The sequence below is a fragment of the Podarcis liolepis genome (assembly GCF_965112155.1).
Source record: "Podarcis liolepis genome assembly, chromosome: 15".
Classification (NCBI taxonomy): Eukaryota; Metazoa; Chordata; class Lepidosauria; order Squamata; family Lacertidae; genus Podarcis; species Podarcis liolepis.
The window spans coordinates 14,540,404-14,556,115 of record NC_139566.1 but is presented as its reverse complement, the minus strand read 5'-3'; positions in this window follow the sequence as shown (position 1 = coordinate 14,556,115).

Sequence of the window (15,712 nt, the reverse complement as noted above, 5' to 3'; positions counted from 1 at the left end):
TTTCCAGTAAGAAGAAATCCGCATAAGAAGACCCTCTGCAAATAAGCAAGCATAATATGTAACCTCTTTTGCCATGACACAGATCCGTGGAGACCAAACAAAATAGCACCCCATCAAAAATTAAGCCTTGCAGGGAAAGTGTTAGGTGTGCAAAGCATTGTCGCTGGAAGGTTAGGAAAAAGAAGGGGAACAACAATTTCTCCTGTCGCTCCTAGAGATAGCAGTTCTCAGCACGATCCATTCTAGGGTGGAGAAGCAGAACATATTTTCAGGGCAAGACTTGCTGGGTCTGTGTGTGGCTGCAAATCCCTGGAATGCCAGGGGCAGACTTTTCAGCCTCCGGGTCCTGGACTGACTCCACCCACCTCGACTGGACCTAGGATCAAAGATCATAGAGTTGGAAGGGACCCCCCATGGACCTGAGAAAATATTATAGCCAAATGAAATGGCAGGCAGGACTGATAAAGGAATCCAATGTAGGGTACATGTTTTAGAGAAATATTCCATTTATGGCAGGAGATAAATGATTTGAATTAGAAGCATCATGGAAATAAGGATGGGACTTCAGGTACTGGATTGAAATTGAATGGAATTGGTTAAATTGTTTGAAAATGAACAAAAATTTATGGGGGGTGAAAAAGACACGTGTTGAAACTATCCTACTGCACAAGGGCAAAAATTCCATTCATTGCTCCACCCACTTTTGCTTCTGGTTTCACCAGGCCCTGGCATGTGGCCCTTGGAAAGTTGACCCGGAGACAAAGTGGCCCTCGGGCAGGAAACGTTCTCTCCACCCGCCCCCCCCCCTGCTGTTGTACGAAATGGATCCTTCTCCCTGTTACAAGACTATTCTTAGGTACTGTGTCCAAGCCAGGTGTGAGAGCTAATTGCTCAACTTCCTTTCATTGTGCATGCAAAATATATTTGGATTTCTTCATTAAAAAAGCAGAAAGAAAAGTGTTAAAGCCAATACTGGCTTCGAAACTCTCCGGGGTTAAAGCGTGCGCATCTTTCTGCTAACACAGCCACCATTGCATGCGTGCAACCTCCTCCTATTTCAGGTGTGTTTGGGGCAAAAGCTTCTGCACATCTGGAACAGAAGCCTTAAGGGAGGCTCTGCTAAAACAGCTGGCCCTCTGCCCAGCTCTGAGTTAGGGCCTGGGCTGCCGTGTACATCGGCCACTAGGTGGCAGAATGGAGCCACCATTACGCAGAGGCACTCCCTGTACTGTGTATGTATATAATTCGCCGTCCGTGTAGTTAATGCCTTGGAAATTTGGGTCAGCTCTCTTTGTCTTTCGTTCTCTACTTAACGCAAGAAAACAAAGCAGCAACCATCTACATACCGGCACCTGCGCATCCCTGACACCTTAGTCCCCGGTTTCTAGCCCCTGATCTTAGAGTCCCAGGATCTAGAGATTCTTCCTTCTCTGTTTCGTTCAGGTGGCCTTGAAGCCTGGACTTGTTTAATTACCAACCCCCACCCCCGTCTACTAATAACAGAAGCCGTCATAATTAGGAGGTATAAATATTCTGTGTGGGCTGTTCTGTTCTGCAGCCACATTATGAAAACCCTGTACGGTTCTGATTGCCCAATCTCCCCCCAAAATTAAAAAATAAGTACCGTAACATGAAGCTGAAAGGGATGCAGAAGAGAACGGTTTCAGGCAGCCCAAGGGATGGAGAAACACCTTCCCCAGAAGTAACGGCTGGAATGTTTTGGGCTTCTTGTGATCAAAGGCAAAGGTTTATGGGCAACTTCCTATTGGGGAAGGAGAAAAAGGAGAATGGAATAGATAGGGCGCCCTGTGAGCCAAACGGCAACATTTTGTTGCAGTTTTTTTTTAGAATAAAATAAAATAAAAGCTGGAATTCAGAAAAAGCTAGACTTATTTGATATGCCAAGGAAAGAGGGCATATCTCTATGTTGCTTTATTTATAAAAGTATTTATAACCACCCTCTCATAAAATGTCAGGGCTGTGCAGAGCAATATAAAAAAATATTTTAGCAAAAAAAGAAAGCAAGCGTTAAAAGCAGTACAGAACAATCCTCCCAGTGACTGGCTGCTCAAGGGGGGGGGGGAATCAACAACTGCATAGGTCTGTAATCGTATAAGAAAAGCTGCCAAGAGACTTCTAGTTGAAGCCAGTCGGGTCTTTGTAACATGGGGAACAACTAGCAGTGTTCCTCTGAATCAGCGGTTCTCAACGTGGGTCCCCAGATGTTGTTGGACTACAACTCCCATCATCCCTGACCACTGATCATGCTGGCTAGGAATGATGGGAGTTGTAGTCCAACAACATCTGGGGACCCACAGGTTGAGAAACACTGGAATGATCTCAGTGACCAGGCTAGGATGTAAGGACCCTCAAGTGGTCTTTAGGGTGTCCAAGGTGTTGGCCTGGTAGCGTTTGGGCAGCAGGTGTTGATGTTTTAGCATGAGTGTCACATGTTGTCATCCAGTCTAGCCGCTGCATTCTGACCCAGCTGGAGCTTTCAGACCTGGTCGGAAGGTGTGGTGAATTTATGGAACTCACTCCCACAAACTGTGATGGAAGTAGATTGTTTGAAGAAGGAAAGAGCCTGTCAGATCCATGGAGGGGGATGCCAGGTCTATCACAGGCTCCTGTGTATCTGAGCTGAACAGGAACCTACATGTGGCCATTCAGCTTCTGCTTCAAATCCTCTGGCAAAGGAGATTTTCACCGGCAGCTGGGGCAGTCTGTTTCACTGACAAGCTGCTCCTACTGTCAGGAACATCCTCTTAAGGTTGAGCGAAAACCCCCTTTCCTGCAATTGGGATTCATTGGTCTGGGTCTGACCCTAAAGGGCGGCAGAAAACAATGTCACTCCATCATCTTTGTGACAGCCCTTCAAATATTTAATGGTGGTTATTATGTCATCTCTCAGGATAAAGCAACCCAACTCCCTTAGACTTTCTTTCAAGGCAGCCTTCAACCTTTGTTCAGAAAACCGTGGGTTGGCAGGCAATCAGATTTTTAAGATAATAATAATTAGGGCTGTTCCAAGGCATTTTGGTACCTGAGGCAAAGCACAACATGGCGTCCCCACCCCACTTCCAGGGAAGAAGGGGTGAGTGAAGATCTAGATTGGGGTGGGAATAAAGATCTACAATGGGAACAAAGGTCTTTGTGAAGATCTACATAGGGAACTTGGGGACAGGGGAATCAAATCATCCTTACGTGAACTGGGAATCAGAGACTGTTGTGGGAGAAAAGGGTCTGTTCTGAATCATGTCAGGTGGATGCAGAGCCCAGGAGACCACATAGGGCAGCCTCCCATTTCCTCCCTAGAGGTGAGAGGAGACCAGAAGTGCTTCACATTCGCCAAGAGGCCACTGTAGAGGTGGCAGTGCCAAAGAGGCATGCTGCCAAGGAGGCAGTGCCAAGAAATGTACAGCAACCATCGCAGCTGCAGTGGCAGTGGGAGCAGGCGATGCAATTTTTGGAGGCCACATTTGTTGCCCCTGTGGATCCTGCCGCCCGAGGTTGTTGCCTCGCTTTGCATCATGGGTGGGCTAGCCTTGACAACAACAACAACAGTCTGGCTGCCCCCTCTCTGGAAAACTTTATGTGTTATATCATTTGATCTGCTTCTCAAAACTGCAAATCAACTCAGGTGCTTTGGCAGAAAGGTTGCAATGAATTAATGGATGTTGTTCCTGGCCCTCCAGACCCTGTTTGGCCTGATCCAGCCTGGTTCTTCTTACGTTCCTTTTCACCCAGGTATCTGATGGAATTTAAGAAGCTTTCAGGCAGCTTGCAACCCAGTGTAGAGACTTCCTTGTGCTGGGCAACTAATACATTAAATTCATCCATCAGGAATGCTGCTGACATGCCCCTGTCCCATAAGACCAAACGAGCTGCTGTGTTTGGTCAAGATCATGGGTAGGCAAACTAAGGCCCGGGGGCCAGATCAGGCCCAATTGCCTTCTAAATCCGGCCCACGGACGGTCCGGAAATCAGTGTGTTTTTACATGAGTAGAAAGTGTCTTTTTATTTAAAATGCATCTCTGGGTTATTTGTGGGGCATAGGAATTTGCCCCCCCCGAATATAGTCCGCCCCCCCAAGGTCTGAGGGACAGTGAACCAGCCCCCTGCTGAAAATGTTTGCTGACCCCTAGTCAAGATCAAAGGTCCACCTACCCCAGTGTCCTGTTTCCAACTGCGGCTAGGCTGATGTTTCTGGAAAACCCCACAACCAAGTCTACATATGCTCCTCGCCCATGGCCTATTCTCCAGCACAGTGGCATAGCACCGAAGGGGGGCGCAGGGGCAGTCGCCCCAGGCGCAAAATTGTTAGGGGCACAAAATGTCAATACAGCTGCACGCTTCCGTCGCTGGGCTCTGTTGAAAACATCTTCGCCGTGCGAAGCAGGAAGTGACCTCTCCAGACAATGAAGTGACTCTTCTTTTCCTATCTCTGTGGCTATGATCTGGGTGAGGAGGACTCCATTAGGCAGCTGAATGCGCATGCATATTCTGTCTGCTTCCCTCCCTCTGTGTGGCCCCGGGGACTGGCAACCCTTGCTACGCCCCTGCTCCTGTATCTGGTATTTAGCTATCGTGTTGACTGCCCTTGAACATGGAAGCTCTGTCTAGTTGTTGCGGCCATCATCACAGCTGCTGTGTCTGTCTCCTCAGCCCCTCCTGCAACCTGTGTTGGTACGATCTGGCATTCTGCCCCCCCCCCCTTCCGTATCAGGTGGAGGCTGGTCCTTCCCAAGTCAAGGTGAGGGGGATGTGTGTGTGGTACATGCAAACTGTGTGAATATCTCTGCATTTCTATAGCAACTGAGCCTTCGCGCTCTTTGAAGAGGCAACTTAAAGTTGTGTTTCTCTCCACCCTCCTGTCGGGTTGATGGCCACAATTGGGAATATATCACTGCGATCATGGACGGTAATTAGCCCATTTGTCTTTGCGGCCAGCTTCCTCCCTGCTCCCCCAGCAGCAGGCGTGCTGCGATATTATCCATACTATGGATCGGCTTCCTGGTTAAGAGGACGATGCTCAGCGATTATAAGGGTAAGGACTTTATCCTCCTTGTGTCTTTTAGAGCCATCCATCTACAGGCTTTTCACGCTGCAATGAGAGCAGGCAATTGCCCTTGCCACCTCCCGTCCAGATCTTGCCTTCTTCTCCGCTTGCGTGACACCAGGAAGAAGTGCAGTAGCTCCGTGGAGGAGCATATGGGTCCCGGGTTCAAATCCCGCAATCCCAAGATAGAGCTGGGAGAGACTGCCACCCACATCTGAAAGCCAGTGTGGTATAGTGGTTAGAGTGTCGGACTAAGCCCTGGGAGACCAGGGTTTGAATTCCCACTCAGCCATGAAGCTCAATGGGTGTCAGGAGGCAGAGTCAGGCAATAAAACAGGAGCAATAAAACACGAGGCGTCCATGAAATTAACTCTTTTTTCAAAGAGACCAACACAGCACAGACCTTGTGATCACAGCAACTCTTCCCAGTAGGTCTTGCCCCAATGAGGCAGTTGCAAGGACTTCCCACAGCTCTCTAAGTCTCCTCCTTCTCTGGGTCCTTCCCAAGCAACTTCAGGCTCTTTTGTGTACTCTCTCTGCCCTCTTCATTCCTCTCCGTGTATGTGCCTTATTTTGATGTGCCTGTTCATAACCATTCTTCCCCGTTGTGTTGCTGCCTCAGCTCTTCACTAGACGAGCCCAGCTAATCGGGAATCGCATCAGCGAATCTGATGGTAACACTGGGAATACGTAGCCAATCAGATCCAGTGATGCAGTGACATTGCAGAGAGCAAGCAAAGGCAACTCGGAGTGATGGCGCGGCTGCCTGGGTCCATGCTGCCCTCACTCTGAATGGGGAAATGCTTTGGGGCCCACTTTGGAGCTGAGTGGGGTTGCTTTTCCAGGGCCGCTGCAAATATTCCCCCCCTTTCAGCACCTTCCCCTTTGGCAATTCCAGGGCAAATGCTCCGGCCTCCTGTCCACCTTGTCTAGGCCTTGGTGGCAGCTCCTCCTTTTTTGTTTACTTGCCTCCGACTCCACCGGCATCCTCCGCCGTTTTTATAGCCAGGAATAAAAGTTATAGCATCTTTACGGAGTGATCCGCTGCTATTTATTCCTTTATTAAACCTCCATTCCTGTTTTATTATGGAGAATGACAGATGGCCCCCCTGCAGGTCAGGGAAACGGTAAGCATTTCAAGCCCGGTGACTGATGGGTAGCTGCACACAGCGTCCAGGGGGAGCAAAGTAGAGGGGGGGGGGTCATCAATCAACAAGGTAACGGAAAATCTCCAGTGGGGATGAGGCTCTTTATGGCTTTACTTTATTATGATGATTATTTTTTAACAGGAAAACATGGATTTTGTTCCACTTCCCCAGGAAGTCACCTAGGGAGGAATTAAAGCTGTAGCAAGGAGCCAGGCAGGCTGATCTGCTTTCAAAATGGCAGCCAACTACAAAGTCGGCTGGCTAGAGTGACGACTCCTCCTCTTAGGAGGGAAAAGGAAGAGGAGCGGGTGGGAAAACTTAGGACTGGGGGACAAAGGAGGTCCTCCAGTCCTCTGTCTAGGCCACACCCCTTCATAGGCCACACCCACTTCCCCAAGCCACACCTTTGCAGAGCACCTTTACCTGGCTGGAATGTGCCCTTGGGCTGTGATCATGCCTCTTGCTGGCCTGCAAGGAGGATGAAGTAGTTGTGTATGAAAAACCACTAATGTGTGTGAGTGGAAATTCGGGAATGAGGCCAACCACGAGCTGAGAGGCCATTGTGCTGTTACATCTGCTCTTAAAATGTGTGCATTTTAAAATGTATTGTATCAGACCCTCCAAGTGTCCCTATTTTCCAGGGACAGTCCTGGATTTACAGAAGCCGTCCTAGTTTCTGATTTGATCCTGGAATGTCCCTCTTTTCCTTAGGACATGCCCCTTTTCATCGGAGAAATGTTGGAGGGTATGGACATCTGAAGGCAGCCCTGTATAAGGATTTTTTGAATGTTTAATGATTTATTAAATTTCTATATATTTGGAAGCTGTCCAGAGTGGCTGGGGCAACCCAGTCAGATGAGCAGGGTATAAATGATATTATTATTATTATTATTATTATTATTATTATTATTATTATTATTGTTGTTGACTTTCCTATTTTCATCGGAGAAACGTTGGAGAGTATGTTTAGTGGAATTTCCGAAAGGCAGTGCTTTGTCCTGGAGTCAACTGAAAAATCGTGTTTCTTGGCATTTTTGTAAAAAAAAGAAAAGCGAAAAGGAAAAAAGAAAAGCTTAGCAACTTAGGGGTTTGTTTAAAAAAACCTCAACCATTTGGGGGTCTTCCTAAAAAAAAAAGCTGAACAGCTTTTGGGGTGTCCTGGCTTTTTGAAACATGGCAACCCTAAGTATGTTGTATGTCTATTTCTGTGTTTGTGTATTTGCACACACACTTTGCTTGTAAACTGGGACTTGAATGGGAAGCGATGTATAAATTTAATCCACCTAAACCTGAGACAAAGGAGTTGTTGGCTAATAGATCAACCTGAGCTGCCTGTTGGGAAGAGGACTGTGCAGCCCCCCCGCCCAGCTTTTCAACCTCCACAACTTGACGGAGGCAAGCAAATCTTCTGCGTTGGCACCCGCAAATCCAAATGAGAAATGTCCTCTCTCTGACCTTCCTTCGGCTGAAAGTCAAAAGAGCAGAGCTGCTCGTAGAAGGGAGGGATGGGGGAGTTTGAAATGTGAGCCGTGATTAATGCACCAGTTTGTGCCTGTGCGCTGCTTAAAAGTTCAGCCCTGCCCCCAGGAGATGGCAAGCAGGAGAAATGGTTGTGAAATACTGCGGGTCCTGCTACTCAGAATCAAGGGGAGGGGGAACCTTTTGCAGGGTGAGGGCCACACGCCCTTCTGCGCAACCTCATGAGGGCCTTTGTACAATAGGTAATAATAATAATAATAATAATAATAATAATAATAATGACTCACCCAGTCGGAGGGATCCAAGGGTCATCTAGTCCAACCCCCTCAATGCAGGAATCCTGCCCATAGCCATCCCTGGACTCGAACCACCAACCTTCTGGTTAACAGCCAGACACACGCTGAGTCATTTTAAAAATATATTATTATTATTATTATTATTATTATTATTATTATTATTATTATTATGCCTATCTTATTGGGTTGCCCCAGCCACTCTGGGCGGCTTCCAAGTAATTATAACATAGTAAGACCTCAAACATTAAAAACCTTAAACATAAAAAAATACAGGGTTGCCTTCAGATGTCTTCTAAAAGTCAGGTAGTTGTTTATTTCCTTGACATCCAATGGGAGGGTGTTCCACAGGGCAGGCGCCACTACCAAGAAGGCCCTCTGCCTGGTTCCCTGTAACATCGCTTCTCACAGTGAGGGAATCGCCAGAAGGCCCTCGGAGCTGGACCCCAGTGTCTGTGTTGAATGTTAGGGGTGGAGATGCTAGTTTCTAGACACCCTCACCCACCCTTCTCTATCCTCCAGGCAAGCATGATCAGGGAGTTCAAGGACATATTCCAGTCAGGCAAGAACACTCCCAGTGTATAGCATGGTCTGTAAGGTTATGTAGAGAGTCTGAAGGGCTGCATTTATGCCCTGGGCCTGAAGTTTTCCACCCTGCACTGAAAAGTTCATTTGTGTGTTTATGGAATTGCCAAGATGATAAAAACCTGTTGGGTTTTTGTGGTGGGAGGAGGTATTTTGGGGGAAAGGAAGAGAATTGTAGAATGGTAGAGTTGGAAGAGACCACAAGGGTCATCTGGTACAATCCAATGCAATGCAGGAAACCTTGGCCAACATGGGGCTCAAACCCACAAAAAACTACATATTTTGGATGTGCACTGGTCATGAGATTTGACTCATTTCTGAATCTGTAGCATTGGAAACCAGCCTGATCCATTTATTCCCGGCTCAGTTCAATGTGATATGAATGATGCTATGTTATTTCCCATTCACTGCAATGGGAAATCTAAGCATATTTATAATGTTTTTCCCTTTTCACAGAAGTGGATGGACTTTGCAGGCAGGTCAACCCCTCCAGGGTGGATTAAGCTTGCCAAATTGCAGATGCAAGTAGCCAGGGTTTCATGCAGTTTGTAAGGATTAGGTTTAAATTTTGTTGGCTTGCTTTTTTAAAGGTTTTTTCCCCCCATTTTCTGCCCAAACTGAATGGAATTTGCAGACAGTCACCATTCTGAGGTGACAAAGCATGTCGCCAAATTTCAGAATGATAGCTGCAAGTGGTTCTCCCACAGGGGCAGACTTTATTATTTTGGGGTTGGTTCAATAGGAATCATTGGGGGGTGGGAGTGGGGGCTGGGAAGCATGAATCCCCAGGAAATATAGGGGGGGTAATGTAATGAGGGGCCAGTGAAGTCAATGGAAAGTGAGAGCATGGGGATGTAGGTAGCCGAGGACCTAAATGGCGGCATCATTTATGGTCTCTAATTGCCTCAGGGTTACTTTGGTGCTGAGTGGACTCTAAATGCATAGTTTTAAGGCTTCATCCCTGCTCTGGCAGAGTAATGCTACATTGACTCTGAGGTCCATAAAGCAAGACCCAACCTTCAAGAAGAAATTGACGAAGCCTTCTCTGAGGACTCCGCAGATGCAGAGATGGCCGAGGGAGGAATGAAAGCAATGGAGGAAGACAGAGAATCGGATGGCTACGTAAACAAGACAAGGGAAGCTCTAGCCTCATATTGGACAGGGACCCTGGACCCTTTTGAACAGAAGTTTGGAATGTGAGGGGATGCGGGTGGAGCTGTGGTCTAAACCACTGAGCCTAGGGCTTGCCGATCAGAAGGTCGGCAATTCGAATCCCCGCAACGGGGTAAGCTCCCGTTACTCCAGCTCCTGCCCACCTAGCAGTTTGAAAGCACGTCAGAGTGCAAGTAGATAAATAGGTACCGCTCCGGCGGGAAGGTAAACGGCGTTTCCATGTGCCGCTCTGGTTTGCCAGAAGCAGCTTAGTCATGCTGGCCACATGACCCGGAAGCTGTCTGCAGACAAACACCGGCTCCCTTGGCCAGTAAAGCGAGATGAGCGTTGCAACCCCAGAGTTGTTCGCGACTGGACTTAACTGTCAGGGGTCGCTTTACCTTTTGGAATGTGAGAGCATGTGAGGGCAGTGCAACCAGGGCAGCTAAGATGATGCTCTCCATTGATGGTGGTCAGGGATGATGGAGTCCAACAGCATCTGCATGGCATTGGCTACCCTGAAATACGTGGGATATTTAAAAAGCAGTCAAACCAACATGCGGGTTTTGCTAGAGAGGCACATGACAGGAGCTGAAGCTGAAGCTCACAGACTATTTCCTGTAAGTTTGCTAGAGAGGACTCTGTGAGAGACACTCCCACTGTACCCCAACAGGGCGAGGGAATAGCTACCGGTATATATTCTCCTACCTGCCTGGATACACTCTCTTACTTCTTTCCCCATCTCCTTCCATCCCCTCAGCAATGTGAGAACGTTTGCCTGTCTGAGCTCCTATCTCAGACTGCATTTTAAGCTAGGCCTAAGTATGTCACTGTAGCTGAATTACGGTACCATTTTAAGTCTGCCTGAACAAAGCTGCTGCATCTGTTACTCTTCAACAAGTATTTTGAGTGAGGAAATGTTATTTTTACTTTTTCCAAGACGGATTGCGCGATTATTTATTCCCGCCAAGTGGGAGGGGTATAAATAAGAAAATTGTTGTTTTTTTAAGGGGGAGAAAAGGGGGAAATATTGGGAAAATCCAGTCTGCCTTAAGACAACCTGGATTGCTTAAAGTAAAAGGCTAAAACTAAGTTTCCCTTTTAATACACAAAGGGATGCACTCTGCTGAGCTCACAAACACGAGGAAGGAAATATAATATCTAATAAATATACCCTCTCCTAGCATTCCAACAAAATAGACATTTTGGGGAGGGAGGGAAGTTTTTGAAGCTGCTAGAAACTATTGCAATTTGTGTGTTTGGTCCCACACCCGGCTCCGTGAGAAGCCTTTTGTGTGGCTCCCCTGCCATCCCAGCCGGCTCCCTTCTCCAGACCAGGGAGGGATGCAGCCGACCCGCCCTGCACGCGCCACGGGTGGCGTTTTCTCTCTGTTTGCAGTCACAACGTGCAGCCGGAGCCCCCGTGGCTGATTTATAATCCCAGAGTGTTATTGCGGCTCGCTCTCCTCCCCCGAATACTAACGGCCTCGGTGGCAGCTGTTTGAATGGAACTTAATTAAAAAACAATCGCGGCCCATTTGGAGGCGAGTGCTAATTCGGAGAGATCAAAGAGCCGCTATCGGGGAGCGGCGGCTGCTCCTGGCGGGCTCCGGGCTCATTCGGAACCTCGTCACACAGAGAGCCGGGACGTGGCTGTCGCCTCGGCGTGGAGCCCGTGGCGGAGCGCGTGTGGCGAGGGGAGGAGACGGGAGGGAAGGAGGGCAGCCGGGAAGGAGCGCCGCCCAACCCAGTATCCTGTCTCTGTCAAGGGAGGCATTAAACAGCCCTCTTAACTCAGTATATCGCCTCTTTCATGGGAGGACTGAATCACTCTCCTCTAACCCAGTAGGCTGCCTCTGTCAGTTAGGGATTAAATAGAGCCCTCTGAACCAGACAGTATATATTATCTCTGTCAAGGGGAGGCTGAATAGCTCTCCTCCAACCCAGTATACTGCCTCTGTCAAGGGATGAACAGCCCTTTAACTCAGTATCAAAGGAGGATGGAGGGATTAAATAGCCCTCCTAACCCAGTACACTTCATCTGCTGAAAATGACTGCAGCCAGTGGCATAGCACGGGTTGCCAGCACCCGGGGCCTAACGGTGTCCGTGTCATCCAGGAGACCACAGCTGCAGAGATAAGAAAAGAAGAGTCGCTCTGTTGTCTGGGGAGGTCACTTCCTGGTTCACATGGAGAAGCCATTTTCAACAAAGCCCAGTGACGGAAGCATGCAGCTGTATTGAGGTTAAGGCAGTACGGAGCCTGCGGGCGCCCAAGCCACCACGTCACTCCCAGAAGAGACGCGTGGCTCGGGCACGCTGCAGGCCCCTCGGTAAGTGCCAGCCCCCACAGTGTGGCTGCGTTTTGTTATGTTTGTTGACTGAACTAAAAAGTTTCATGAGCCCAATTTTTTAAAAATTCTTTTTTTAACTCATATTTTTGTCATTTTGTCACCGCCCCCTCAGTGATGACACCCTGGGCGGCCTGCACACCCCACACCTCCCTTCCTTTGCCACTGCACCAAGCACCTCCTGCCCCTGAACTGTGCTGGCTGGTCATTACAGGAACAATTGTTTAGAAACTGGTGCCTGAGTTTTTGGTTTTCCTCTTCCCGCCCTGTCCCTTTCTCCTTGTAAGTTGTGCCTTTTTTAGATTGTAAGCCTGTAGGCAGGGACTGTCTTGTTTTAACTGATCATACGCAAGCCGTTCTGGGAGCCTTTTTGGCTGGTGAGAGGTGCTACAAATGCTCTACATAAAGAAATAACATTTGCATAGCTTTCACTGCACAATAGTGTGTTGTTTTTCCTGGTTTCTGAATCCTCTTCTTCTTCTTTATTAAATTTGTATACCGTCCTATACTCGCAGGTGGCAGGTCAGTTCACAGGATAAAATAACCATATAAAAACACAAAATACATAATAAAAACCAGAACAACCCAATAATACTCCCTGCAAAAAACCCCCACATTTTTAAAGGGCATTGAATGTCAGTCAACCAAAGGCTTGGTTAAAGAGGAATGTTTTTGCCTGGTGCCTAAAGGTGTATCATGAAGGTCGAAGGTGGCATATACACCTTATGTTGAAAGGACAGTTAAAGTGCATGGCTCCTCCCCCCCCCCAAAAAGAATATTGGGAACTGTAGTTTGTTAAGGGTCCTGAGAATTGTAGATTTGTGAGGGGTAAACTGCACTCCCCAGAATTCTTTGCAGGAAGACATGTGCTTCAATGTTCTTTAAACGCACAGTGTGTGTGCAGTCATAGGAGACTCTCCCCCTGCTCACCTGGAAATCTTATACAGTGGTACCCCGCAAGACGAATGCCTCGCAAGACGGAAAACCCGCAAGACGAAAGGGTTTTCTGTTTTGGAGGCGCTTCGCAAGACGAATTTCCCTATGGGCTTGCTTCGCAAGACGAAAGCCCATAGGGAAATCTCCGGGGACCTGTTTTAAATTGCTGGCAGTCGGGAGCAAAGACTTTCGCCCACAGCCGGCCTTCAAAAGAGGTCCTGGACCTCTTCTGAAGGCCGGCGGGGGGCAAAAGTCTTTGCTCCCCCCCCCCGCCTGCCTTCCCGGGACAGCGGAGACTTCTCCGCTGCCCCGGGCGATCTTAAAATGCTGGGGGTCGGCAGCGAACGCTTCACTCCCGACCCCCAGCATTTTAAAATCTCCCCGGGACAGCAGAGACTTCGCTCCTGCCCGCCAGCATTTTAAAATCGCCCCGGGACAGCAGGGGCTTTTAAAATGCTGGCGGTCGGCAGCAAAACCCTCCTGTCCCCGGAGCTTGCGGGGCGGGAGGTGGGAAGAAGGGCTTTTCTTCCCACCGCCAGCCTTCAGAACAGCCTTCTGAAGGCTGGGGGTGGGAAGAAAAGCCCTTGTCCCCCCCCCCCAGCCTTCAGAAGAGGTCGGGGGACAGACTGTCCCCGGACCTGGTCTGAAGGCGGTTTCCCTAGGAACGCATTAATTGATTTTCAATGCATTCCTATGGGAAACCGTGCTTCGCAAGACGAAAAACTCGCAAGAAGAAAAAACTTGCGGAACGAATTAATTTCGTCTTGCGAGGCACCACTGTACAATCATCTCTCTGGCTCATGACGTTTCAACACTTGTCGCCTTCCTTCACCCTTTCAACAACATGGCGGCACCCAGAAGAACTTTTAAAAAGCTGACATTCTCTGTACCTAGTGTGAAGTTTTGGCTCCATGGTGGCTGGTGGCTGGCAGGGCAGAAGGTGAGGAGGAGAACAACAGGAGGTAAAACAACCAGATCCAATAACAGGTAGCATTAGCCCCGATTGATTGATTGATTGATTGATCGATTGATTGGCAGGTAGGTAGGTAAGAAGGTAAGTGAGGCTGTGGTTGGTGGGGCAGTGCCACAATGGATCAGCCTCCGGTTGCACAACTCAGTGGTGCATAATCTGGTCCAGTGGTGGCTTCTCTCTGTTTGCAACCACATTCAGGAGAATCACAGCTTCGAAGCCTGCCAATCAGCTGCCTGCTACCAGATACAAATCTCCCGGAAAGGCAGAGCAGATCAATGTGTGTGTGCACGGATTAATTGGGCTTCTCAAGCACTTTCACAGTCCCTTTCTCACCCCCCCCCCATTTCCCCGTGTTTTAAAGACTACTCCAGCTTTGCAAATAATTTCCCAAGGCCTGTCTGCCTGCACCCTCAACTTCACTCCATCTGCTTCCACTTTCACGCTCTCTCTTTTCCCCTTCCCTAAATTCCATCTATCCATCTGCTTAAGGGAGGCGGAGGGAGGGAGCTGCAGGAGGGATGTCACGAATGAATGGATATTATATGTAGGGAAGGGCTGCTGCTCAGTTGTAGAGCATCTCCTTTGCGTGCAGAAGGTCGCAATTCCCAGCATCTCCCGGAAGGAATCAGAAAGTCCCCTGCCTGAATCTCTGAAGAACAGCTGCCAGTCAGTGTAAACCAGGGATGGAGGGCCTCTGGCCCACAGGCTGATTTTGGGGTACCAGGGGAGTCCAAGCTAGCCTGTGAGGCCATTTCCTCCAAACCACACCCACCCACTGACTGACATCACTTGTGATGTCATCGGACGGGCAGATGGGCAGGGTTAAATTCTGATGCTTTGGCTGCCCAAAACTATTTCCCAGCAGGGGAAAAGGGACCAGCAGCCAAAGTGGCTGGATTTAACCCCCAATTGTCAGCTGATGAGTGGGGGTTAAACCCTGCTTAATTCAGCCAGACTCCATACAAATCCCTTCATGATTCAGGAGGCAGTTTGTAAGGGAAACCCTTTTAACACATATTATGAAAACAATATCACAATATGGACTTCAAACCGGTTCTGGATGATATATCAATATATTGCCTAGCCCTAGGGGGCATCTATCACAAATCATGATGGATGTGTGTGTTCCATGTAGAAATCACAATGTGAGAAAAACCTTGAAGCCAGCCGATGCTTCTCTCGATTCCTGCAGCCCCTGTTAACTCTGCTGGCGCAGCTCTCTCCTTCCTCATGCAGGGGGGCAGCGAATCACAAGATCAGGTGCTGGGAAAAAACACGATGCAGGAAAAGCACTGAAGCCAGCCAATGCCTCTACGTAGCTCCATGCTTATTTCAGACACCAATGATATATCTGTATATCGTGATGTTTAGCTGGTGGTATATTTCATATCATGATGTTGAAAATCAGATATCGCCCAGGCCTAAACCGTCGCCCCCATTTTAGCAGAGGATTGTTCTGAGTTTGTGTGCACCCGGCTCCTATAATCCCTGGATCCAGCAAGTGTTAGAATTTAAGTTAAGGCTTGGGGGTGCTAAACTGTGCACCAGACACTTCCAATCCCTGGATCCAGCAAGTGTTAAAAGCAAATTAAGCCAGGCTAGTTTCCTGTGTTGAGGTGATTGCCTGGCTATGAAGAGGACAAAGGATCAGGAGGGTTGTGCCAGATGGCAAATGGGTGTGGCCCTCCTCCCTCAACAGAAAAAGCGAGGGTTTATAGTAGTGAGGTTATGGCTGTGA